Below are 26,179 nucleotides of genomic sequence, written 5' to 3'. Positions count from 1 at the left end.
CACTCTGGGAAGTCCAGGATCCCTTCTCAGGTTACAAACATAACCTGAATGAGAGCAAAATCTTCCCTGTGAATCAATCTGGTTCTTCTTCCTGTTGAGACACCTCCCAATCTTCATCGCCATGGCCTTCTTAATTAAGGTAGATAAACTAAATCATGTTGCCGAACCTCCTCAGTAACGATAAACACCTCCTCCTTGTTTGCTGATGGCACGACTATAGTGGGTCGGATCTTGAAGAATGATGAGTCAGTGTACAGGAGGGAGATAGAGAACCTAGTGGCATGGTGCAATGACAACAATCTCTCCCTGTTGGTTGAAAATATTCCCAAGCAGACCTTTGAATGAGTAAAGAAGCAGTTTATTATATCTGGGAGAACGGCCTTAGACTCCGCAGTCTTTGTCAGCGCACTTTCTTGCTTGAAAAATGGCAGATGGAGTTTAACCCTGATAACTGCGAGGTGATTCATTTTGGTAGGACAAATTTGAATGCGGATTACAGGGTTAATGGCAGGGTTCTGAGGAATGTGGAGGAACAGAGAGATCTTGGGGTTCATGTCCACAGATCTCTGAAGGTTGCCACTCAAGTGGATAGAGCCGTGAAGAAGGCCTATAATGTGCTAGCGTTTATTAACAGGGGGCTTGAGTTTAAGAGCCGTGGGGTTATGCTGCAACTGTACATGACCCTGGTGAGACCACGCTTGGAATATTGTGTGCAGTTCTAGTCACCTCACTATAAGAAGAGATGTGGAAGCACTGGAAAGGGTACAAAGGAGATTCACAAGAGTGCTGCCTGGATCGGAGGGTAGGTCTTCTCTCATTGGAGCGAAGGAGGATGAGAGGTGATTTAATAGAGATTGATAAGATAATGAGAGGGATAGATAGAGTGGACATTCAGAGACTATTTCCTCGGGTGGATATAGCTGTTACAAGGGGGCATAACTATAAGGTTCAGGGTGGGAGATATAGGAGGGAGTCCAAGGTAGGCTCTTTACTCAGAGAGTGGTTAGGGTGTGGAATGGACTGCCTGCTGTAATAGTGGAGTTAGGAACTTTCAAGCGGTTATTGGATAGGCACATGGAGCACACCAGAATGACGGAGTGGGATAGCTTGATCTTGGTTTCGGACAAAGCTCAGCACAACATCGAGGGCCGAAGGGCCTGTTCTGTGTTCTATGTTCTTTAGGCACAGAATCCTCCCGCCCCCAACCACTTGAAAAGTGCCCTCCTGAGGCACAAAGTGTCTTGATTGACAGCCCCAGGGGTCATCTGAGCACTTGAATCAAGGGGAGCAGCATTTAAATGGTCCACAGTTGCTCACAGTCCAGCCAGAAGGGTGGTAGCCAAGACGTCAGCTCCATGATTCACTGAGGGGACCCTCACAGGGATGTTGGGTACCATTGAGAAGAACGACCAACTATCTACCCTCAGACTGCCAGGAGACACTCCAGCAATATCATGAATTGGGCCTGGGAAATGGTGACAGCGCTGGTTAGTGTCAGCAGCCCGAACAAGAGGACAGGAGTGCAGTGTCAGAAGATGTTGAAGGCCGACTGTAGGGGCAGCACAGTGGCATAGTGGTTAGCACTTCTAATCACGGTGCCGAGGTCCCAGGTTCGATCCCGGCTCTGGGTCACTGTCCGTGTGGAGTTTTCACATTCTCACTGTGTTTGCGTGGGTTTCACCCCCACAACCCAAAAATGTGCAGGTAGGTGGATTGGCCACACTAAATTTCCCCTTAATTGGGAAAAATGAATTGGGTACTCTTAAATTAGAAAAAAGAGACAGACTACAACCAGCAAATGCTCCCAGTGTCCTCTAGGCACTTCGCCCTTCCATCACCCCTGAAATGTCACCTGGAACATACAAGGGCCACCTCGAAGTTTTCCAGCACCCAACCCCACAGTACCATCCTCAACCACGCCCCCCCCCCCCCCCCCCCACACCCCTTCCCCTCATTAGAACCCCTCCCTGTTTAAATGCAGTGCCCAAACGCGAGCGAGCGAGAGAGACAGGGACACAGAGTGGCTGACAGGATCCTCAACCAAAAGATCTGGCCTAGCACCACTTCTGACGTGCATCCTGGGAATGCACCGAGACATAGTCAGAGGGTTCACAAGGCTAAGTAATAGTAGAGGCACAGATGAAGTTAGGCACAGACTAGGGTTCTTTATCCATCGCCTTCCCTCCCCCAGTTGTACACCCCAAACTGCACTGTCCCCCAGGCTATGTACAGTGTTGCTTCTTTCGGTGTCTCATCCACCCGCACCCCTTAGGCTTGCCTCCTTCAGTCTCATCTCACCTTTCTCCCTGACCTTGAGAGACCCGCATCCACAGGCTCCCATTCCCTCAAGCTACTTATCAGTTGACCAACTCGGTGCTCATTTTACTTTAACAACGCAGACAGCAGACGGATAGTGCTCCAAGAAAACGTTTCATTGACACAGGCAGCAGGCTTCAGCGTGACAAACACTGCGACCCCACCCCAGAGATGGGCAGTGGGCACAGTCCCCTTAGACTTCCTGCTACGAGGTGGAGAGGGGTGCTCACCTCCTACCTCCCTCCCTCGGATGTCTTGGCGCCTGGCTCCCGCTTTTAATGGAGGAGTAATTTACACCCACATGACATCACGTCTGCTGGGTGGGAAGATTCAATGAGGTCGGAAGATTCAATGTTAATCTTGCTAAGTACATTATAATGCCTTCAAATTGATGCAAATTAGGTTCACTAATCCCCCCAAACAGTCTCACAAGTGGAAGATTGGTTCGAGGACCGCATGGGTTGCTACACGTTCCTTCCGCTGTTGCCGCTTGGCTTCAGTTTGCTCTCAGCGTCGAAAACAGGGTTGTTCAGTTCCAAATGGATGCTTTCTCTCCACTTTGGGTGGCCTTGGGCTGTGGATTCCCAGCTGTCGGTGAGAATGTTGCTCGTTTTCAAGGAATCATGAGGTTTCTGGTGACCACCTGGGGTTCACTCACCATATCAAAGCTGAGCAGAGGGCTTGCTTCAGGAGTCTCTTGTCAGGCATGTGGACAATGTGGTCCACCCACTTGGCTGATTAAGCGTGGTCAATGCTTCCATGTTGGAGATGTCGACCTGAACAAGAACACTGAAGTTGGTGGATTTGCAGAACCTTTCGTGAGGTTTTGAGGTGCCTGCTGTACATTGGCCACATAGGAAGGCTGGTATCGCTCCTGCTCTGCAGGCCATGAGCTTGGTACTGGGTCAGAGATCCTGGTCTTCCCAGGTGGCCAAAATCTGTGCTGGCACCGTAAAAGTGGTGTTGAATCTTGATGTCTGATGACAGTAGGCTCCCAGGGAATGGAAAGTAGTCCACATTGTCCAAGGCCTTGTTGCGGATTTTGATAACCAGTGGACAGTTGCGTGGCGGGGACAGGTTGGTAACGCTACCAATCCCCAAATCATAGAACTTCAGCAACACCAAGAACATAAAATTAAAGTTAGCCGTGCAGAACAATCCATCCCAAAAAGCCCATTTGGTCAAAACACACAAATAAAATACCTTCTTGGCAACAATTCCCTTATAGGGTTCAAAAATCCAGTAATATTACTCAAAGCAAAGAACTGTTGTTACTGTCTTTTAAAAAAATAAATTTAAGAGTAGCCAATTATTTTTCTTTTCTAATTAAGGTGCAATTTAGCATGGCCAATCCACCTAACCAGCACATCTTTGGGTTGTGGGGGCGAAACCCACACGGGTATGGAGAAATTGTGCAAACTCCACACGGACAATGACCCAGGGCGGGGATTTGAACCAGAGTCCTCAGCGCCGCAGTCCCAGTGCTAACCACTGCGCCACATGCCACCCTCCTGTTGTTACTTTCATCAAGGTATACTACATCACTCCTCAAACACTTCGTACCAAACTGCTTTCTGAAAGAGAAAGATTTTTCTAGCTTGAACCCACATCTGCTTCAAATTCACAGCTTTTGCACCTCTTTTACAAACAGCCACCACAATTTTGCTCACCTTCTTTCCTTAAATATATTTCCCCCTTTCCATCTCAAATGCTGTTGTTCTCAAACACTTCTTTGAACTAAACTGCTCCAAAATATAAGAATGTTTAATATTTTCTGATTTTCTATCTACTTTTGGGTCAATAAAATTTAATCATGAAACTGTTATAACTTGTAAAAGTTTGTCACTTCTAAACTCCTCTTTGAAATTCAACAGCTGAAAAGCCAAGTCCCTACTCACTTTATAATGAAATTTTAAATCCAACCTATTTACTTGCAAATCCAAGCCTCACTATAACATCTCATTACAGATGCAGAAATCTAACACCGTTACCCTTTTATCTCTCAGTTCTCACAAATGAGCAGTCTCTGGTAACCTTCCCCAGTTTATGAAATCAGGGACACACCACACATTTACAAAATACTACCAAAATCCCAGAAGCATCAACATTCATTCAGTGATAATGGATAAGTTTCAACAAATTTTACTACCATTTTCTGGGCTGTTGTGAAGAGGCACCGTTTCACGCAAATGGTAATTAATATTTGTAATGATCTGCAGGTTAAGATGGTGTACACAAAAACACTGGAATAATTTCAAAATCAAATAGATGTGTTTAATTTTTAATTTAATTATCAGATCGTAGGTTCCTGTAAAAGGATGTGATATGAATCGGTAGGTTTCCTCAACTATTCTTTACCTTTGGAATCCTCGTGAGACCATGTGAGTAACAACTAGGGCATGCTTCAGTATTGCCTTCCATGTATATATAATGCAAATTGATACAATGATATCTGAAATAGCAGATAATTGAGAGCAGGCAAGTGTGATGATGGATGATGGATCAGCTGGTATTCAAGAGGATAACATTTCTGTTGGTTACAGCAGTTCTTTGTGTAAACTATCTGCACTTTACAAAAAATGGTTTAGCTCCCCACTACATTTCAGCTGCCAATGGGTGCCAGTAGTGTTACCTGCCAATCCAATATGTGCAGGTCTACTGACTCCATCTAGAGGGAACAAAAACAGAATTGTCTTACTCATTTTGTAAGCATCTCTCAGGTTCACTGAGAGATAGTATTAAATTGTGATTAAGGGAGAAGTTCAAATTTACACAAATTGAATGATGTTCATAAAAACTGGAGAATGTGTTTTATGAAACAAAAATAGGAATATTTCACAATATTGAATTTCATGTAATTCTTTAATAACCGGAATGGATGCCCCTTGCATAGATATTCCTCGGGTATCGGATCATGTCATGAATATACAGAATGTAAAATTGTAATTCCCCACAGGCTGTGATTCTCATCCACATGAAGGAATCACAGAGGGAAAAAGAGCTACTCGACCCAGGTCATAAGTCGTTAGGAAACACCCAAATTTCCTCAGTCCTCACCACTTAGGAGTTGAGAGATAGCACATAACAAGATGTGAAGTTGTAAGTGGGTTAAGAGAAAATGTCCACTGCTATTAAAACCATGAATCATACATCATTGAAAACTATAAAGAAACAATGCAATTTTTATACATTTCACACCTACTGCTTGTACACCAAATGTCAGATCATTTGAGAAGCCGGGTAAAGGAGTAGGAAGAAATGGTTCATTATCTGGCAGGCTGTTACTAGTGGGCTACCACAAGGATCATTGCTGGAGACACAGCTGTTTACAATCCATATAAATGATTTGGATGTTGAACCAAATGTAATATTTACAAATTTGCTGATGTCATAAAATTGGGTAGGAATGCAAGTTGTGAGGATGATGCAAGGAGGAGTCAAGGGGACTTTGAAACGCTAAGTGAATGGGAAAAAGCTTGGCAGAATTAATATATGAATAAGTATGGAGTTATGCATTTTGGTGGAAAAAACAGAAAGACGGAGTATTTCTGAAATGGAGAGAGGTGGGATGTGCTGAGACCCTGGGTGTCTTTGTTCATGAGTCTCCAAAACAGCGATGGACAACCTAGGCTAGTGAGTGGCCCTCTTTCATTTCAGTGGGCTGCAAGACTGAAACCAGGCTTGCGTGCTAACCTAAACATATGAATAAGAATAAATACATTTAATACATGCCAAATATTTTGTAACAAGTTATAGAAAATGCTCAATCATTTGTATATTAATAGAACAGTCATTAACTTCAAATGGAAAAAACAAAGTAAATATTTACACCTTGGATGTCGAGTGAGCGCACGGCTCTCACAGTCATTGTATTGGGCAATCAGAATGCACCTCATTTTACTTGCCCTTGCTTCAAGTGCATATCCCTTCAGTCATACTGGTAGGAAAAAAAATGTAGATGGATATCAGTGGAATCTGGCAACCCTGCACGTGGGCAACAGTCAATACAATGTCTCGTGAGCCACGTTGTCACAAGGGCATTTGAGTAAAGATGTCTTGCTGCAATTGCATAGAGCTTTGGTGAGACTGCACCTGGAGTAGTGTGTACTTGCTATAGAGGAAGTGCAACAGATGTTCACTAGATTAGTTCATGGAATGGCAGAATTGTATTGGGAGAGATTGAGGAAACTGGGTTGCTGAGTTTTGAAAAATGAGAGTTGATCTCACTGAAACGTACAAATTTCTTACAGGACATGACAGGCTAAATGTGGATAGGACGTTTCGCCTGGCTGGTGAGTAAAGAACCAGGGAACATGGTCTCAGAATAAGGGGCAGGCAGAGATGAGGAATTTCATCACTCGGAGGGTGGTGAATCTTGGAATTATGTACCCCGGAGGGCTGTGGAAGCTCAACACTGAACATCTTTAAGACCAATGAATAATTTCTGACATAAAGGGATATGAGGATTGTGTAAGAAGTGGCATTGAGGTAGATGATCGGCCATGATCTAATTGAATGGCAGAAAGGCTCAACAGGTCAGGAACAGCAATAGGCCACTTAAGCTCCTGTGATCCTAATTCAAGAATGTCACATTAAGGAGGTTGCATAAGTTTTTTCCTTCACAAATGTGAAGTATTGAACTTATAATAGAAAAGGTTGACAAAATGCATAAAATGCACCCATAAATTTAAGTGTCATGGACATGAAGTGCAAGCAGATGCAAAACTGTTGGTTAGCAATAACTGTTGGCTCTCTATTTAAAATACTCGACAAAACTGGGAAATTTATCACGAGAGCACCTACAAAAATCCTAGAATACAATGCAAGAACAACATATTTATTTACTCAGAGGAACATTATCCATACAGGGCATAAACAGCCCTTATAGAAAAATAACAAAGCCTCTTAATCAAGAGCAATGCCACAGGAGATTTGTTAGCATATTTTCCCCAGAACAGGGGGCTTTTCACAGGTAACCTTCATTAAAGCCTACTTGTGACAAGCGATTATTATTATAATATTTTTAAAGAGATGAAAGGTAAAATAGCAACTACAAAGAGAAATTTCAGGTGAATGTACTACTTATTACGATCCTGGACTAGATCCCAAGAGTGGTTAGGATACTGAACAGAAACCTCAATATTTCATTTAACATTGTAAGACTGAGAGGAAAGGATACCTCGCTCCAGGAGTGATTTTACACAAAGTAGGGAAATGGTATATCAAAACAAACCCTATTACTAACACAGCGTTAAAATATCTTTAATATCACACAAGAAAATATGTTACAATTACCCCTTAAATAATGCTAATCAATACAGTCACACAATAACCCTTAACTACTATATTTACTTTCACTCAAACAACATTACTATCTCAGATTACAATCCACTTTTAAAAAGTTACCAGACTCAGGACTAAGGAGCTATCTATACAACTTTTTGAAAAGATAGACCCGTCAGAACAATGCAGAATCTCTGGCTGTACTTCTTCAGAAACCACTTCTCAGTTTGATTTTGATTTATTGCCACGTGTACCGAGGTAAAGTGAAGACTATTGTTCTGCGTACAGTCCAGTCAGATCGTACCATACTTGAAAAAAAACTTGGGACATCTGATAGATGCATAATGTAAATACACTGGGTGAAGCATACGGAGTGTAGTGCTGCACAGTGCATGTTCTCAGACTTTTGTATCTCCTGCCCTGTGGAAGAGGTTGGTTAGAAGAGAGAAAATCCTGGATGTGAGAAAGAGAGAGAGAGAGAAAGAGACACACACACACACACACACACACACACACACACACACACACAGAGTCAATGCATGGGAGGCGCGTTTACGACTCTAGTTTCTTACGGTCTTGTGCCGAGAAGTTGCCATACCAATCTGTGATGCAGCCACAGAGGATGCTTACTGTGGTGCATCCCTAAAATTTGTCAGTGTGGACATGTCGAATTTCCTTAGTTTCCTAAAGAAGTATAGGCATTGTTGTGCTTTCCTTAGTCTAGCGTCGATGCGGGTGGACCAGGACAGATTGTTGTGTGAACCTAGAAATTTGAAGCTGTCAACCATCTCCACCTCGGCACCATTGATGCAGACAGAGGCGTGTACAACACTTCCCTTCCTGAATTCCATAACCGGCCTTAGTTTTGCTGACATTGAGGGAGAGCTTGTTGCACTGTGCCACTAGGTTTTCTATCTCCCTTCTGTACTCTGACTCATCATTGCTTGATATCCGACCCACTACGGTTATGTCATCAGAAAACCTCTAAATGGATTGGGAGCTGAATTTTGCCACGCAGTCGTGTGTGTATATGGGGAGTAGAGGAGGGGGTAAGTACGCAGCCTCATGCGGCCCTGGTGTTAAGGATATAGTGGAGTAGATGTTGTTGTTTATACTTACTGATTGTGGTCTATGATCCAGAAAGTGGAGGATCCAGTTGCAGAGAAAGAAGCCAACTCCTAGGTTGGAGTTTGGATATGAGCTTGACTGGGATTATGGTGTTGAAGGCAGAGCTGTAGTCAATAAATAGGAGTCTGACATAGGAGTTATTGTTGTCAAGATGCTCCAGACACGAGTATAGGGCCAGGGAGTCTACTGTGGACTGGTTCTGGCAGTAAGTGAATTGCAATGGTTCAAGGCATTCTGGGAGTATGGAGTTGATGTGTCTCATGACCAACCACTCGAAGCACTTCATAATGAAAGTTGTCAAGACCACCGGACAGTAGTCGTTGAGGCAAGTTGTCTGGCTCTTTGGCACCGGTATGATCATGGTCTTCTTGAAGCACGTGGGAACCTCGGAAAGGAGTAGGGCGAGGTTGAAGGTATCCGTGAACACACCTGCCAGTTGGTCCCGCAGGATCTGAGAGCATGACCAGGAACTCCATGACCGGTTGCTTTCCCTGGGTTCACTTTAAGGCAGCGATCTGACTTCTGATGCTGTGATGGTAGGTATAGGTGCTCTACCCAGACTAGCTTCAACACCGGAATGTTTCAGCTTGGCTCCTCCCATTAACTACTTCTACTTACGAAACTGAACACACTGTCTCTAATTAACTACTCTGCAGGGAACCCTCTTACTCTAAATAAAAGTCCATTAACCCAAATTTTTACAATGCTTTTTAATTGCATCTGACGCCAAAAGGCACAGCTGTTTTGAGAACCAGGACTTTTAAAAAGGATAACTGAAGCAGTCATACACACACTAACCCAAGCCGTTAATCCTTACTGCACCAAATACATATAATGCAGTAGATCCAAAATTCCTACATTGGTCACATACTTGCCCATACGTTAGCAATGCATAGCATAATTTCAGGGTCAGAATTTTCTTGCAAGGTGATGGAAAGTATAACGTGCACGCTACTGGACAATTTGCATGAAATTGCTGCATTAACTCATTAATTATTCAAGCTTGTCACAAAGTTAGTGCTGGTATTTGATGGCGCAAGGACCCCTTTAATGATGACACATATTGTTAGAATTTACAGTGCAGAAATGGTCATTCGGCCCATCGAGTCTGCACCGGCTCCTGGAAAGAGCACCCTACCAAAGGTTAACACCTCCACCCTATCCCCATAACCCAGTAACCCCATCCAACACTAAGGGCAATTTGGACACTAAGGGCAATTTATCATGTCCAATCCACCTAACTTGCACATCTTTGGACTGTGGGAGGAAACCCACGCACACACAGGGAGGATGTGCAGATTCCGCACAGACAGTGACCCAAGCCGGAATCGAACCTGGGACCCTGGAGCTGTGAAGCGATTGTGCTATCCACCATGCTGCCCCTGCACTGTACTATATATTCCTGCACTGCTATTTTTCCTCCTCTCCTGCTCAGAATGGAGACATTTGAAACTAAATTACTTGAGGTTCAATGTTATATTTCATTTCTCCGATCTCACTTTTCTCTCTAATTCCCTATTTTTTAACCCGATTTAACTACACCACACAATTTTCTTCTCAGTCATTCTCCGTTTCTTTTAGTACACAAGTATTATATGTTAAAGAGATAGACTGTTGGACCTGCTGTTCACCAAGGTCCCAGATGCCCCTTTGTACTTACACACTCAGAAATTTGGAGCAGAAAAAAAACTAACCTCAAGGGCGAGGGAAACGTCTCGCCAATAGGTCATGCCATGAAATACTCCACTCTGAGGTTCAAAACATGGGGCGCGATTCTCCCAGAGGGGGAGAAATCGTAAGGCTGGCGTCAAATCCGGGCGGGTTTGACGCCAGCCTCCCCCTCCCCGACCGGGAAGCGATTCTGGTCCCCGGTCGGGGCTAGCATGCCGCCGCCGTAAACTCCGGCATCGCGGGCTTAACGAATTTCGTTAAGCCCGCTTGCCAGAGTTTGCGCCGGCTGACGTGTCACATGACGTCAGCCGCGCATGCGCGGATTGGAAGACTCCAACCCGCGCATGCGCGGATGACGTCATCGCGCATTTGCGCGAAACCCACGCATGCCCCTCAGCCGCCCCGCGAAGTGATACAGCGGGGCGGCGGAAGGACAAAGAGTGCGCGGGTATCGGGCCCGCTGCCCGTGATTGGTGCCCACCGATCGCGGTGCCAATGGCACCCTTGGCACGGCCGTGGTACTGCCGTGCCAATCGGTGCCATGGTTTTAAAAATCGGCACTTTACGGCCGTTTTTACGAACGGCCAGACCAGGTGTGTTTGCCGTTCGTAAAAACGGCCGTAAAGGGCTTGGAACTCGGCCCATCGGCCAGCTGAGAATCGCTGCTGGCCGTAAAAAAACTGCGGCAGCGATTCATATCGGGAGTTGGGCGTGGGGGGGGGGGGGGGAGAATAGCGGGAGGGCGTCAGACTAGCGTGGCCGTAAAATTTTATGAACCCCGCTATTCTCCGCACCGTCGTGAGTGCGGAGAATTGCGCCCATGGTGTGCAGTACTTGTGTCCCAAGTGTTCATCTGCCATTGCTTTGTTGGTTACTTTAATGAAGGAAGCAACTGGTTTAGCATTATTGAGATAATTTTAGTAACTGGTCAGGTAAAACTTCCTTAGTTCACTGACCACAATCAGAACAGTTCTGGCCCATTAAACTAGCATTAGTAATCCTGGGATGAGATTTGGAAGCAAAAGAATTAAATGTTATGCCTTAAATCCATCCATTAATAGCTCCTCCAAATGATATTCCACAGTTATCAGCTAATTTCAGCTAATCTTCCTGCTTGAAAGGTCTACCCGAGGTTTGTAAACCACATGGGTACATGTGGAATCATACAATAATACGTTAATACTTTCAAGAGGGGAAGGTAAATGGAAGAAAATTGGTGAAACAAAAAGGGGAGAAAGGGTACTGAAAAACGTATTTCAGATTCAAGGCAAAGTTAATAAACAGTCTCAGATTTCTAATTTCTTGCTTTTTGTGGTATTGCAATTCTGCACTGCACAGCAACAAAAACAGAGGAAACAGGATGGATCCACCCAGTCATGTTCCACTACACCTAAATCCAATCTGCAAATTTATTTTAGGTTTGTTTACATACAAAGCCTCATCTTAATAAGCAAACTTCTGAATTTGCTTTTTTTTTCCTCGCTTTTTAAACCTTGCTCAATATTGAATTAGAGAAAATCATCAACTAATTGCCTACACCACACTTATCCGTTCTTGTACAGCAAAACAATTCTGTATGTAAATACCTAAAATCCAGACTTACTGCAGTAATTACCTCTACAGGAAAATAGATAAGAAATGCCATACTGATCTACGGGTTAACCACAGTCTGCCAACATCAAAAATCTGTCAAGAAACTTGAAGCATTTACAACTCCATTGTAGACTTAACATTGCGTCATTGGCTAAAGTTTACAAAATATTGATGATTGTGGTTGGTGCTTAGGGTTACATCTGTCGGATAAATTACATATATGCAATGATACGCCTTTTAAAAAAACAAAATCCTTACGTTCAACGTGATCGATAACATGTTATTCCCTTCACAATGCAAATGTCTGTCATGTGAGAGTACCTTTGAGAAATTAGTGTTTAAGAAAAGTACCTTTAAGAAATGGGTGTTTATCAGTGATGTCAGAATGTGGATGGAGCTGGGCTGTCTCAGCTTTTTTACTTTCATTTTAGGCTGTTTGCTGCAGGGTGAGTTTTAGTTTCGTTTTCAGAGCTGGATAGCTGCAGTCACAGCCAGAAGGTGTACGAGTCTCTCTCTGTAATCTAAAGACTGTAAATCGATCCTTTGGTGATTTAAAACTAATAACTTCTCCCAGTAGTGACTTTATCCTGATGTGTTTCTTTTAAAAGTTAGTCTTTGGGGTTATATTTGAATTAATCATTGCTAAGATGTTCACTGTATGTTTTAAAAAGGTTAACTTGAGGTCATAGAATAAACATTGTTTGCTTTCAAAAATACCTTTCCATTTCTGCTGTACAACACTGTAGAGTGGGCCATGTGCTCCCCATACCATAATCTATTAAATGTTGTGGGTCAGGTGAGCTCCATGATACACTATCCTGGCTACTATCCTGGCCCATAACTGTCTCCAACAACTTGACAGAAGGGGAAAAAAGTGGAGAAAGTAGATGGAAGAATGCAGGAATAGTGATTGGAAGTACAGAGGGTTGTATTTAGGTAGCTTTAAGCAGAAAGGGGGATTTTAGAAAAAAGTGTTGCAGAGGACAGGTCTTCCTGTACTCACTGAAAGATTAACGACAAGTAATCCAGCATTAGAGAAGGAGGTTAGATTTTATTTGTGGAGAAGGTTGCTTAGATAGACTAGGGAAGGAAAGGCTGGTTTTGGACATAGCAGAGGACGTTTAAAGAGTTGACATGTACAACAACAGGTATGATGGATTTAGGGGTGTTCTGTAGAAAAGAATGTAGATAAAGGATTTCTATAAAAGTTGCAATTTGTGTAGACTTTTGAGAAATTAATATGAATTACAAATTTTGGTAAGCAGTGGAAGAGGCATAGTATAGTAGGCAAACAATGCACAGAAGGGAAGTTCTGTTTACGTTTGGGATTAAAACAGCAAGTTTTCACCCTTTCAGATTAAAGGGCTGGTGTGGCAAACTAGGGAAATTGATGATGGCGAAGCCAGGAAATTGGTGTGGTGGGAGTTAAAGACACTGGCTTCAGTGTCAAGACAAATTAAATTTTAAACTTGCATCAGCCAGGATTGCAGCAAGAGTCTCATGCTTGATAGTGGAGGTAGGAAGGTATAATTGACTGTCAATTGCACAAGAGAACCCAGCAAGGCAGTCTGGGCAACACAGAGGGATCACACCCAGCAAAGAAGCAAAAACCTTGGCCGGGATTCTCCCAGAATCGACAGGACGGCCCGTACCGGCGCCAAAGAGCGGTGTGAACCACTCCGGCGTCGGGACGCCCGGAAGTTGCAGAATCCTCCACACTTGCCGGCGCTGGATGGGTTGGCGGAGCTCCAACCGGCGCCAAAGGGCCTCCGCGTGTCACGCGCAGGACCACCAGCATGTTCTGTTGCATGCGCAGAACCACTGGCGTGTTTCCTGCACATGGGGTTTCTTCTCCGCGCCGGCCATGACGGAGCCTTACACAGGCCGGCGTGGAGGGAAAGAGTGCCCCCACGGCACAGTCCCCCCGCAGATCGTGGCCCCGATCATGGGCTCGGCAACTGTGGGGGGCCCCCGGAGGTCTCCCATGAGCTGCCCTCCAAGCCAGGTCCTGCCGGTATGGACCAGGTCTAATCCTTGCCGGCGGGACTGGCTGGAAACGGGCAGCTGCTCGGCCCATCGGAGCCCGAAGAATTGCCGGGAAGGGGGGGGGGGCGCGGCCAACGGCCCCCGACCAGCGCAGCACGATCCCCGCACCCATCCGAAATCTGGCGCCGGAGAATTTGGCAGCTGGCATCGGAGCGGGATTCACTCCGCTGCCGCCGCCTGCCGCACCCCCCCCCCCCCCCCCCCCCCCCCGCGAAGGGTCGGAAAGTCCCGCCCCGGACAGTCATCTCAGGCAGTGAAAGGGCCGAATTAGTTTTCACCTGCAAGATTACACTTCTTCTCTAAAGAGGCTTGGCTAGAATTTCTTATTAAAAGGCAGAAACTTCCAACCATTATGCTCTTCAGGGAACAGAGACATCTCTCATGCCAACAATGCTTTTTGTTTTAAAGGATTGGTTAAGAACAAATGACATTGCTTGCTACTCTATTAAGTGCAATGTTTCAAATTATCTTGTTGTGTGTATTTGTCTGAGAATTTGAAGGATTGGGTATTTTGCTGTATTTACATTTTGAATGTTGTATAGAATCAGAGAAAAGTTACAGCACAGAAGGAGACCATTTAGCCCATCGTGTCTATGCCAGCCCGACGACACCCGGGTGCCCTTTCTAATCCGCCTCCCACCTTCCTGCATCCGGTCCATAGCCCTGTAGCGCAGAACAGATCCAGGTACCTTTACAAAAAAAAAGTTCAGGATATCTGCCTCCACCACCAACTCAGGCAGCGAATTCCAGACTCCAACTACCCTCTGCATAAATTTGGCCTATATAAACGTTTATCCTTTCTTTAAGCTCACTAAAAAGCCTGCTCATCTCTATTTCGGAAAGTCACAAATGTTCAAAAGGTTTAAAACACCTTTTCAAAAAACATTTTCATGGTCAGCCAAGTAGGTGAGAAACAAAAAAAAAGAGAAAGGTACTCCTACCACCTCCTCCCATCCATAATACTTCTGATTTGTGTTAAAAGTCACAAGATATTGTAAACAACTTGTGGGTCATTTGGTTATCTTGGTTTGCAATTCCCCACGGCGATTGTAACAGGAGAGAAGATCCAAAAAGTTTTAAATCATACATGCTTCATTCGACTTTCTTTTGGGATTGAGATCCAAAACTGTTACATTAGAGGTTACTCATTTAATCTCTTTATTTTATTATGTTTAATTATTAGCTTATGCCTACAATAGTGTGGACTGCTAAGTCATTCGACACTAGCTTATGCCTGCAATAGTGGGCTGACAACCAAGGCAATCTAATTCTGCAATGACCTGATAAGAAGGGCTAGTAGAGAGTCATTCTCTAGCTGACTTACTAACACATCTGCAATGTTCTGACTAATTGCTGAGTCATTCGTAGCTGACAAACTGACCATTAACTATTGATGATGTGGAGATGCCGGCGTTGGACTGGGGTGAGCACAGTAAGAAGTCTTACAACACCAGGTTAAAGTCCAACAGGTTTGTTTCAAACACGAGCTTTCGGAGCACGGCTCCTCACCTGAAGAAGGAGCCGTGCTCCGAAAGCTCGTGTTTGAAACAAACCAATTAACTATTGAGACACCTGTTATCCTTGTAACTGTGAACAAGGAGTTGCAGCATTAGATAATGAATGGTTTCAGAGGAATGTGATTGGAAGCCAATTGTTGCTAGGGGAGCCTAATTGGTCGTGTATTTAACACCCCAAGCTAATTAGGAACTAACCCATGTACATGTATAAAAGAGGCTATAAAAGGTGACCACGAGCACTGCGGAGTGCCTGGCTTTCTCCCAAAAGCTTTCGTCAATAAATTGACTTGACTCAACTCTTTGGTGTAGATCCAAAAAGTTTTAAATCACACATGTTTCATTCCTTCATTTGATTTTGTTTTGGGATTGAGATCCAAAACCAAGAGAATTATGGTGCCGAATGTTTTTTTCTGTGTTTGATAATTCAAAATTAAGCACAAGCAGAAATGCAAGTTTAATATTACTGTAAAGCAACATTAAAATGGGGCATTTCAAAGAGCTTATTCATGATATGAGAGTGTTAAAACTGTATTGGCAACACTCAATTAAGCAGCACCACATCAATTCAGAATGCAATTTAACGGCATGGATGCTATTCGCGGACGTGCAAGAGTTGCTTGGCAGTAGAGAACTTGAATATTGTTCAAAAGAGAGGCATATGACCAAAGCTTTTCATCTTGTGCTCATCAGAACAAATGCAAGAATGCCAAATTTCAAACTGTCTTCTCTATCTTGCCTGGGGGGTGGTGATCCTCAGGATAAATCACCACCAGTCAGCTCTCCCGCTCAACGGAGAAAGCAGCCTATGGTCATTTGGGAGAATGGCGACTCTACTTACTAACAACCAATTTAAGATAATCAGTAGTTTGTAACATGGCTCAATTATATTTGCCGGAATTGACATACATTCACAGGGTTCAGTTTTCTGCAAACAAATAAAACATGTTGAAGCCTTTCCCTCCTGTGAATTATTATAAAAAATTAGAGTCCACTTCAGAATGAATTTGAATTGTGGGATGAAATGGGAGGATTCTCTCCCACGTGATGTTAATTTTTCTGTTGAAAATTGAATCTAACGCCTTAACAATAATGATGGGACTTTCTCAGCTCTGACCCCACATGTTGGCAACACACCCAGTGACAGAGGCGGTCTCCTAATTAGCCACCTCTGCATCCGTTGGCCAATTAAGGACAGTGGGTAGGTTCCTGAGGCTGCTGCACATTCAATCATCTTGAGGTGCCTTCGGAAGAGGCACTTACCTTTTAAATTAAACGTAGCCACAGCCGGCAGGCCACCTTGTAGAGAAGAAACCCTTCTACAGGGGGATCTTCAGCGACAACTATGATCCACTGATCTCTGTGCATCTGATTGGCCCCGAGCTAGCTGCTGGTAAGCTGCCTCCATGCATTTGCCTGAACAGGAAACCCTAGCATCTACAATCTTTTCAGAACTAGGCTACCACTGACTGCCTGGCATTGGCAGCAGATAGCCAGTGCCTTTGATGACCTGTCCCCAGCAAAATAGAAGCTAATTTGTCATTGTTTCAACCGGGAAGAATGTATTAAATGATCCATTTCTCGGTAATCAAGCAGAGCAAAGATGGAACTCTTGAGGAAGCAATGGCTATAACATAATTAAGGTCAGTGTACAGTTAGCAAAAGAAAAATGTCAACATCAAAGGGATTTTACCGGAAAAAATAATTAGTGAGGCAAAAAAGAAAAAAGGGATTTTAAGCTTAAATGGAAATAAAAAGTGGAAAATAAGACTAGTGTAGCAACAATAGATTTTTTAAACTAAAAGATTGAAAGAGTTCAAGTCAAATATATTCCATCAAGGTAAAAAGGGAGTGTATAATAAGATGGCTGGGATTCCATAATTGAAGTATCGGTAGGAGATGATGGGATTAACTTTCATCACCGAGAAGGGAAACAGGAGTATTTATTTTCAGGTCAGTAACCAGTCCCCATCAAGAAATTTATTAAAGTTAAGATTTTCATTTGGGGCATCCCTTAATTGGCGTGGAGATGGCTCTTCTCGGAGCCAGTGGGGCAGGAACATCTGGGATTTTCACACTGACAAACCTACAGGTATTTCCAGCATTATCTTTATTTATTTCACCACATACTATAGAAAGTTATGAATAGTATTTTAGGCTTACAGAAAAATATTTTTCTGCCGTACTTGCCGCACAAAATCTACGTGGGTTCAAATAGTTTTGAAGGATGTTCAGTATTCTGAAGGTCAAGTTGTTTCACATGAGAAGGTCAGGGAATCTCAAAGCAGTTCAAAATGGATGCAAGCCAACTGCTCGGCCATTAACAAAATTCTATTCATAACAACAAACTGGAAGAATGCATCCAATCAAATGGTCAAAACTAACAATCCAATTTATAGGACATGAATATAAACCAATAAAAAGACAAAGAAGTTAATTTCTGGAAAAAGTCAAAGTTAGTTGAAAATTAACTGAATGATACTTCAAACTGTCACAAAGTTTTCCTTTCCAAAAAAGGTTTTTTACAATAACTGCAGTACTACCTACTGTCATGTGAGAGTACCTTTAAGAAATGGGTGTTTAAGAAATGTACCCTTAAGAAATGGGTGTTTATCAGAGATGTCAGAGTGTGGGTGGAGCTGGGCTGTCTGTTGGCTTTTTACTTTCGTTTTAGGCCGTTTGCTGCAGGGTGTGTTTTAGTTTCGTTTTCAGAGCTTGATAGCTGCAGTCACAGCCAGAAGGTGTAAGAGTCTCTCTCTCTGTAATCTAAAGAATGTAAATCAATCCTTTGGTGATTTAAAACTAATAACTGCTCTCAGTAGTGACTTTAACCTGTTGTGCTTCTGTGAAAAGTTATTTTTTAAGTCTTATGGATGTTAAAAGGACAGCGTAAGGATTACTTAGTGTTGTATTCTTTGGGGGTTGTATTTGATTTAATGGTTCCTAAGATGTTCACTATGTTTTAAAAAAGGTTAACTCGAGTTCAGAGAATAAACATTGTTTTGCTTTAAAACATACTTTTCCATTTCTGCTGTACCACACCTGTAGAGTGGGTTGTGTGCTCCCCATACCACAATCTATTAAAATTTGTGGGTCAGGTGAACTCCATGATACACTTTGGGGTTCTTTGAACCCTGGCCCATAACACTACCATTAAACTTATTTTTCCACAAGAGAATCGGATGTCAAATTCTACATGATCTTGCCTAGTTTTTATTTGCACTTTGTTAGTAATGTGCTTCGTTTGAACCTGGAAACTAATGGTCGATGACTTTATTTAGTATTGTATATGGGATTTTTTAAATGAGGATTTTCACCTTCATGGCTCTTGCATGCAAGTCTTTGCCATTCATTGATGACACTTAACATGAACAATTTCCTGGGTGTTTATATCTTTAAGCAGCTTGCTCTGTCTCAGTTCAAATTGCAATATTTCCAGTCAGTTGAAAGCAGCACAAACATATTTTGAAATAAAAAGGGGCATTTCCTTGTGACAACATCAGAGATCTCTGAAAACATCCCTTTGGCATTCTGACCAATTAATTTCTCCTGTTTGTCTTCAAAATTCACTGACAAATCGGACACTGGAGATGCATCAATAGATTGGAAACAGGCCAATGTTCATTGTTACTATGCATTGGTTGATCTTCCTTACTAACAGCATTGTGGGTGCAACTACATCACATGGACTGCAATGGTTAAGAAGTCAGTTCACCACAATCTGCTAAAGGGCAATGAGGGCGGGATGGACAATAAACGCTGGTCTGACCAGCGAAGCCCACATCCCAAGAATGATTTTTTTTATATAAAGTGTTCAATATAAAGTTACCAAGACTCTTAGGCCTCTAGGAGATAAATGTTGGCTAGTACTTTCTAAATAGTGGTAGGGGGTCTTTTACATCCATACTAGAGCGCAAACAGGAACTCAATTTAATGCCACATCTCCCCAATGTTGCATTATGGTATCAGCCCGAATTATGGATTTGAATTTTAGGAGTCCAGAGCCAGGACCGAATGCCGGTCCTGAGACTGTGCAAACGACTATGTTATACCAATAGTAATTATGAGGCCACTGCCATGATGACCATCAAATTAAGGACATCAGCCCGCTTCTTAGAGCTGCCGATCCAGTCAGTGGGATGACAGTTTGGCAACACCACAGCCAGAGCTAGTCGCTGTTGAGGCTGGAGGGAGAAGCAAGGGCTCCTTCACCTCAAAAGATTGGTAATTTTTAAAAAAAGAAACATCTAAGGGCCACGCCCCAGCGACTGGAGGGGTGAACTCTCCAGCATTGGGAGAGGTGGAGGGCAGTTGCTTGAGTCAAGAGAGCCCCTCTAATGATCATAGCGCAACGAAAACCCAGGCTTCCCACCCCTCCGTGAAATTACTGCGAGGCAGTCTCGATAGACACGCTGTAGGAGCCCAATCTGTTGCTGGCAATATGTTAGCACATGGTCATTAATAGGCTATGTAAATAAATTAATTGGCTACACACCTCCAGCTAACAGGCAGTCCCACTTCTGGGAATATCCTATTACATCAGGAAGACACCAGGCTTCCCAATGCATTCCACTGTTAAGCCCTTTTGCTTCCCAGTTCATCTCTAGAGGACTGTTAAAAGACAGCTCTATTTGCTCAAATATCTGGAATGAAGTTGAATCCACAACCTACTGACCTAGGAGAGTGTTATCACTGAAGTAAAGACAACCAAGATGCTTCTGGCTTTCCCTCAACAAGTTATCCATGTAATTACTTACTCTTTAATCATATCTCCCTACACTGCAGAAGGAGGCCTTCAGCCACATACACAATTAAAGTGTGTGTGTGTGTGTAAGGGGGGGGGGGGGGGGGGGGGGGGGGGGGGGGGGGGGGGGGGGGGGGGGGGGGGGGGGGGGGGGGGGGGGGAGAGAAGAGAGAGAGAGAACGCTCCACTTCCCCCCCCTGCGCAAAAAAAAAAGACCAGGACACACACGCCGAGCCAGAGGGTGGCGGAATGTAAATAGGGGAAATTAAGGCCAGGACAAGACAAATCTTTCTGAATAATACAGTAAATAAACAAGGCCAATGTACATAAACTGATTATAAATTTTGAAAATGCCAATAAACGAATGAAAAATAAGAATTGAACCTGGGTCCCTGAAATGGTGAGGCAGCTGTGCTAACCACTGTGCCATAGTCTTTCCAATACGAACAGAAAATGGTCAACTTTATGGCTGTTATTACATCCTGGAAAGCAATTTTAACAAAGACTTGTGTCTTCTAGTCGAAGCATCAGTTCAACATCTTTCTCCGGCAGTTTCTTTTTTCCAATAATGGGGCATGTCCCCACTCCAGCGTCAAAGTGCAGGTGTTTCACTCTGGACTATCCTGAAGAAAGTCCAGAGTGATTCTCCAATTTGCAGCAGGCTAGCAGGGCCCCGGAATACTCCTCGCAGCTCTGCCTGCGAATACGGGGCCCTGCACTATCGGTCGGGAATCCGTGCATGCGCATGGCAGCGGCCTTTGGCAACCGCCCCGCGCGGCATGGCGGACTCACACCGCGGAAATATAGGCTACCCCAAGTCAGCGCGCCCGCAGATTGGTGGCCTCCGATCGCCAGCCTGGCCATCCACGAGGCCCCCTCCTGGTGAAGGTTCTCCACCCCCCCCCCCCCCCCCCCCCCCCCCCCCCCCGGTCCCCAGCAGGGTGGCTGCAGACTGACTCCCCAGCCACCTCTGACCGTTCCCGATAGACAAAACGTGGTTAGAACCACACGTCGGGAACTCGGCCAATTGTCGTCGGAGAATCGCTGGGCGGGGGCCTCTGTCAATGGCCCCTTTACTGCACTGCGTAGAGCGCGATTCTCTGGGGAAGGAGAATCGCAGGAGTGGCGTCGCCCGGTTTCAGTGTCAATGCCCATTCTCCGCCCCCGAGCCTCTCGCGATTTTGGTGCGGAGGCTCGGTGAATTGGGCCCAGTGTATCTGTATTATAAAACATCTGAATGATCACAAAATTGTAATAAAATGTTAGGGTAAAAATGACTCTACTCACCACTTGACATTAATCCTCATTCTTCAAACCATCAGAAACCTCTGAACTAAAATTATATTTTTCCAATATATTGTATATTCATATGAAATAGCTGACTATTATCTAAAGTAAAAGTGAATCAAAGACCAGAGAATATACTACACTTTGATGAATTGTAACTTACCTCAAATAGTTTCCTGCAGAAGCACAATATCAACCAACCATCTTAAATTCCCAATTACATTTAGAACCAAAATACTTTACTACAATATATTTCTAGCTGTGAAATGGAAAGCGACTTATAGGTACACACTGCAACCAGTAAATATTACATTATGTTTTTAATTCTTTGCAAGGAAGAGTTACAATAGGCAGCACGGTAGCACAAGTGGATAGCACTGTGGCTTCACAGCGCCAGTGTCCCAGGTTTGATTCCCTGCTAGGTCACTATCTGTGCTAAGTCTGCACGTTCTCCCAGTGTCTGAGTGGGTTTCCTCTGGGTGCTCCGGTTTCCTCCCACAGTCCAAAGATGTTCAGTGCAGGTTAGGTGGATTGGCCATGATAAATTGCCCGTAGTGACCAAAAAGGTTAGGAGGGATTATTGGGGATAGGATTACAGGGATAGGATGGAAGTGAGGGCTTAAGTGGGTCAGTGCAGACCCGATGAGCCGAATGGCCTCCTCCTGCACTGTATGTTCTATATTCTATATAATATGAATTGCTACCTTGTGCAGAAAAATATTGTATTTAATACATTTCATACCTTATAGATGCAGCATTGACACAATCTTGAGTGTTGCCAAATCATTTTGACATTTCACAGTCCGCTTCACCAAATGCACGAGACAAAGAACTGGGGAGGAAAAACAAACAATAATTAAAAACTATTGACAATATTAAATCTCTGGCGCAAACTATTGATCAATAAATGCAAACAATTTATTCACCAAGTTTAAATATTTCCAAACCTGGAATGAAAACAGGCTTGTTTACATTCCAGAAATTGAGCAGAATTAATGAAGTATTATTGACCTGTAACATTAACTCTCAAGTGGAATTATCCCAAAATTGCATGGAAGTGTTGATCAGGTGAGAAATTGAGAGAGACACCTGCTGGCTTCACAGATGCCTTTCTCGCCTGATTAAACAGCACGCTGTGCAATTTCAAAGCGCTAGCCGGGGGGGGGGGGGGGGGGGGGGTGTGTGACATTTTTAAAGGGTGCCCCAATCTCAAAGTTAAATTTTAGCACCCCCACCCCTCCCAAACAGACAATGGGAACACCACTACCACCCCATGCCACTCAAAGATTTGAGGGTAATGCAGCTGTAAATATGCACCCTCCGTTTCTCTCTCCATACATGCTACCTCATAGAACATAGAACATAGAACAGTACAGCACAGAACAGGCCCTTCGGCCCTCGATGTTGTGCCGAGCAATGATCACCCTACTTTAACCCGTATACCCAACAATCCCCCCATTAACCTTACACTACGGGCAATTTAGCATGGCCAATCCACCTAACCCGCACATCTTTGGACTGTGGGAGGAAACCGGAGCACCCGGAGAAAACCCACGCACACACGGGGAGGACGTGCAGACTCCACACAGACAGTGACCCAGCCGGGAATCGAACCTGGGACCCTGGAGCTGTGAAGCATTGATGCTAACCACCATGCTACCGTGAGGCCCCTATACTACCGTGAGGCCCACTTGGAGTATTTCCAGCATTTCTGTTTTAGGTCAGTTTTCCAGCCACAGCAGTATTTTATTTTTTTACCCTGATAGGATCTTATCGTCATGGTCTATAGCGTAGTGAATTACAAATTAGAACGAACTGTCCATTTTACAGATCAAATGGCGGGGATCAATCTGGACTATGGATGCAATTTCAGTCATCCTACTTCAAAAAAAAAGTATGCTTTACAAAGCACAGAGAAAAGTAACCATCATGACCCAAGGGGACTAAATCAGCTAGTTCACATTAGGTACCAAGCATAAGATTAAATACAAGTGTAACACTGCTCAATTAAAAATAAACTTATCCCAACTCTACCCACACACACACACACACCCCTATCCCAGAGTCTCTCACACAGAGACACACACATACACAACGAACACTACTTGACTTGAATAACAAAGTAAGGAGGGAACAAAGTCTAGAGTAAGAATGCAACATTCCTTTCACAAATTCTGTCTCTTCTGCCCCCTCCCAACAATCAATTTGTTTTTTTTTATCCCACTTTTCCACTGAAAAACTTTTAAAAATCATTTTGTTATCTACATCTCCATAATTCTAGTGTTTAAGTAAATAAGCTAGGTGGCAGTGAGGTTAGTGTTGGATGCCTGTTATGCTTGTGGAATATTAGCCTTTTCTTAATATTCTATGTTCGTAAAATCATTCAACGAACAGGCAATTCAGCGCATGTTCCACACGCCCATTCAAGCCTCCTCCCATCTTCATTCAACATGAGCAACATAACCCTCTATTTCTTTCCCTCTCATATGCTTATCTAGTCTCGCCTTAAAACAAAATCTATGGCATTAACCTCAATTACTTCCTGTGGTAGTTAATTCCACATCCTCACCAGTCAGAGCTAAATTACGATGTGGTGTACAAAATATGGAAACTCATTTTTTGTTTGAAAATAAGTTTAGGTTTAAAGAAAAGGGGATTGATGGTTGGTATGTCAATTGCATTAACAGGTTAAGGGTATTCATTAAGTTTCCTCTTCTGGGGCAATTTAGAATGAGAGGTCATAGTTTTAGGATAAAGGGCAGATTGTTTTTGTTTTTTCCCAATTAAGGGGCAATTTGGGTGGCCAATCGACCTACCCTGCACATCTTTGGGTTGTGGGGGTGAGACCCACACAGACACAGGTAGAATGTGCAAACTCCACATGGACAATGACCCAGGTCCTCAGCATCGGGAGGCAGCAGTGCTAACTATTGCGCCACCATGCTGCCCCAGGGGTAGAAGATTTTAAACAGATGAGGAGAAATCTCTCAACAGGTAGTAAATCTGTGGAATTCACTATCCCAGAGTGCGGTGGAGGTCAGGACATTTAGTGAATGAGGAGATGGAAAGATTAATTAGTAATGGGTTTAAGATTTATGGAGAACAGACAAGAAAAAGTGGAGTTGAGGCAGAGATGAGATCAGCCATGATCATTATTTTTTTTTTTTATAAAGAGAAATACAGCACGGAACAGGCTCTTCGGCCCATGATGTTGTGCCGAACTTTTGTCCTAGGTAAATCATAGAATTTTGGACACTAAGGGCAATTTATCATGGCCAATCCACCCAACCTGCATATCTTTGGACTGTGGGAGGAAACCGGAGCACCCGGAGGAAACCCACGCACACACGGGGAGGATGTGCAGACTCCAGACAGACAGTGACCCAAGCCGAAATCGAACCTGGGACCCTGGAGCTGTGAAGCAACTGTGCTATCCACAATGCTACCGTGCTGCCCCTTAAGAACAAATTAATCTACACTCCATTATTCTACCATAATCCATGTACCTATCCAATAGCCGCTTGAAGGTCCCTAAAGTTTCTGACTCAACTACTTCCACAGGCAGTGCATTCCATGCCCCCACTACTCTCTGGGTAAAGAACCTACCTCTGACATTCCCCCTATATCTTCCACCATTTATCTTAAATTTATGTCCCCTTGTAATGGTTTGTTCCACCTGGGGAAAAAAAGTCTTTGACTGTCTACTCTATCTATTCCCCTGATCATCTTATAAACCTCTATCAAGTCGCCCCTCATCCTTCTCCGTTCTAATGAGAAAAGGCCTAGCACCCTCAACCTTTCCTCGTAAGACCTACTCTCCATTCCAGGCAACATCCTGGTAAATCTCCTTTGCATCTTTTCCAAAGCTTCCACATTATTGAATGGCAGGGCAGACCCGAGCAGCCTACTCCTTTGTGCTCCTAGTTATGTTCCAGATGGTGGCGGCCGAGGGTTAGGAAGGTGCTGCAAAGGAGCCTTGACGAGTTCCTTCGGTGCATCTTGTCGTTGGTACACACTGCTGCCATCGTTCATTTATGGCAGAGGGAGAGAATATTTGTGGAAGCTCCAGCTTTGTCCTGGTTGGTGGAGCTTCTCTAGTATTGTTGGAGTGAGCTGCAAACATCCAGGTAAGTGTGTGTGCCTTGTAGATGGTGGACAGGCTTTGGGGAGTCAGAAGGTGAGTTAATAGCTGCAGATTCATAGCCCCTGACCTGCTCTTATAGCCACAGTATTTATATGGCTTGTCCAGTTTAGTTGCAGTTAAATGTTAAATTCCCAGTCCTGATTTTTCTGTAGCCATGGCTCAGTAGTCCCTGCCACATCTGGTTCCTCACAATTATTGCCTCCAGTTCGCCAGTTTATTATGGACACTATGCACGGTTTACCTCCCCGTTAATTTTTACACATCTTTTTACAATCTTGTTTGTTTCCTAGTTATTTTGTCCTTCCTTAGATTATACCTTTAACCCATACCCTCCTTTCCCTATGTTTATTTTAGCCTTGTTTCATTTCTTGTAGAACGTAGATCTCTCCCCACACATCATACCCCCTCCATCTCACTAGTTTAAGGTTCTTGCCAATTCCCTACTTACCCTTT

The 26,179-nt window shown here is 43.8% G+C and overlaps 1 protein-coding gene across 8 annotated transcripts in view; it reads right to left on the bottom strand.

The window, feature by feature from the left end:
- The window catches only part of LOC119953985 (protein-tyrosine sulfotransferase 2-like), a 129,823-nt gene that overhangs the window by 43,535 nt on the left and 60,109 nt on the right, over positions 1–26,179 (bottom strand). For 5 of the 8 annotated variants that reach the window (XM_038778968.1, XM_038778795.1, XM_038779306.1 and 2 more), the window contains exon 2: positions 22,325–22,414. The gene's annotated coding sequence lies outside the window, so the exon portion shown is untranslated. Of the gene's footprint in view, positions 1–6,147; positions 6,254–22,324; positions 22,415–26,179 lie in introns of all 8 variants that reach the window. The other 3 variants (XM_038778875.1, XM_038779054.1, XM_038779380.1) reach the window with 1 other exon arrangement.

Source organism: Scyliorhinus canicula, chromosome 1 (assembly GCF_902713615.1).
Source record: "Scyliorhinus canicula chromosome 1, sScyCan1.1, whole genome shotgun sequence".
In the NCBI taxonomy this organism is placed as follows: domain Eukaryota; kingdom Metazoa; phylum Chordata; class Chondrichthyes; order Carcharhiniformes; family Scyliorhinidae; genus Scyliorhinus; species Scyliorhinus canicula.
This window is presented reverse-complemented; position numbering and strand designations above follow the sequence as displayed.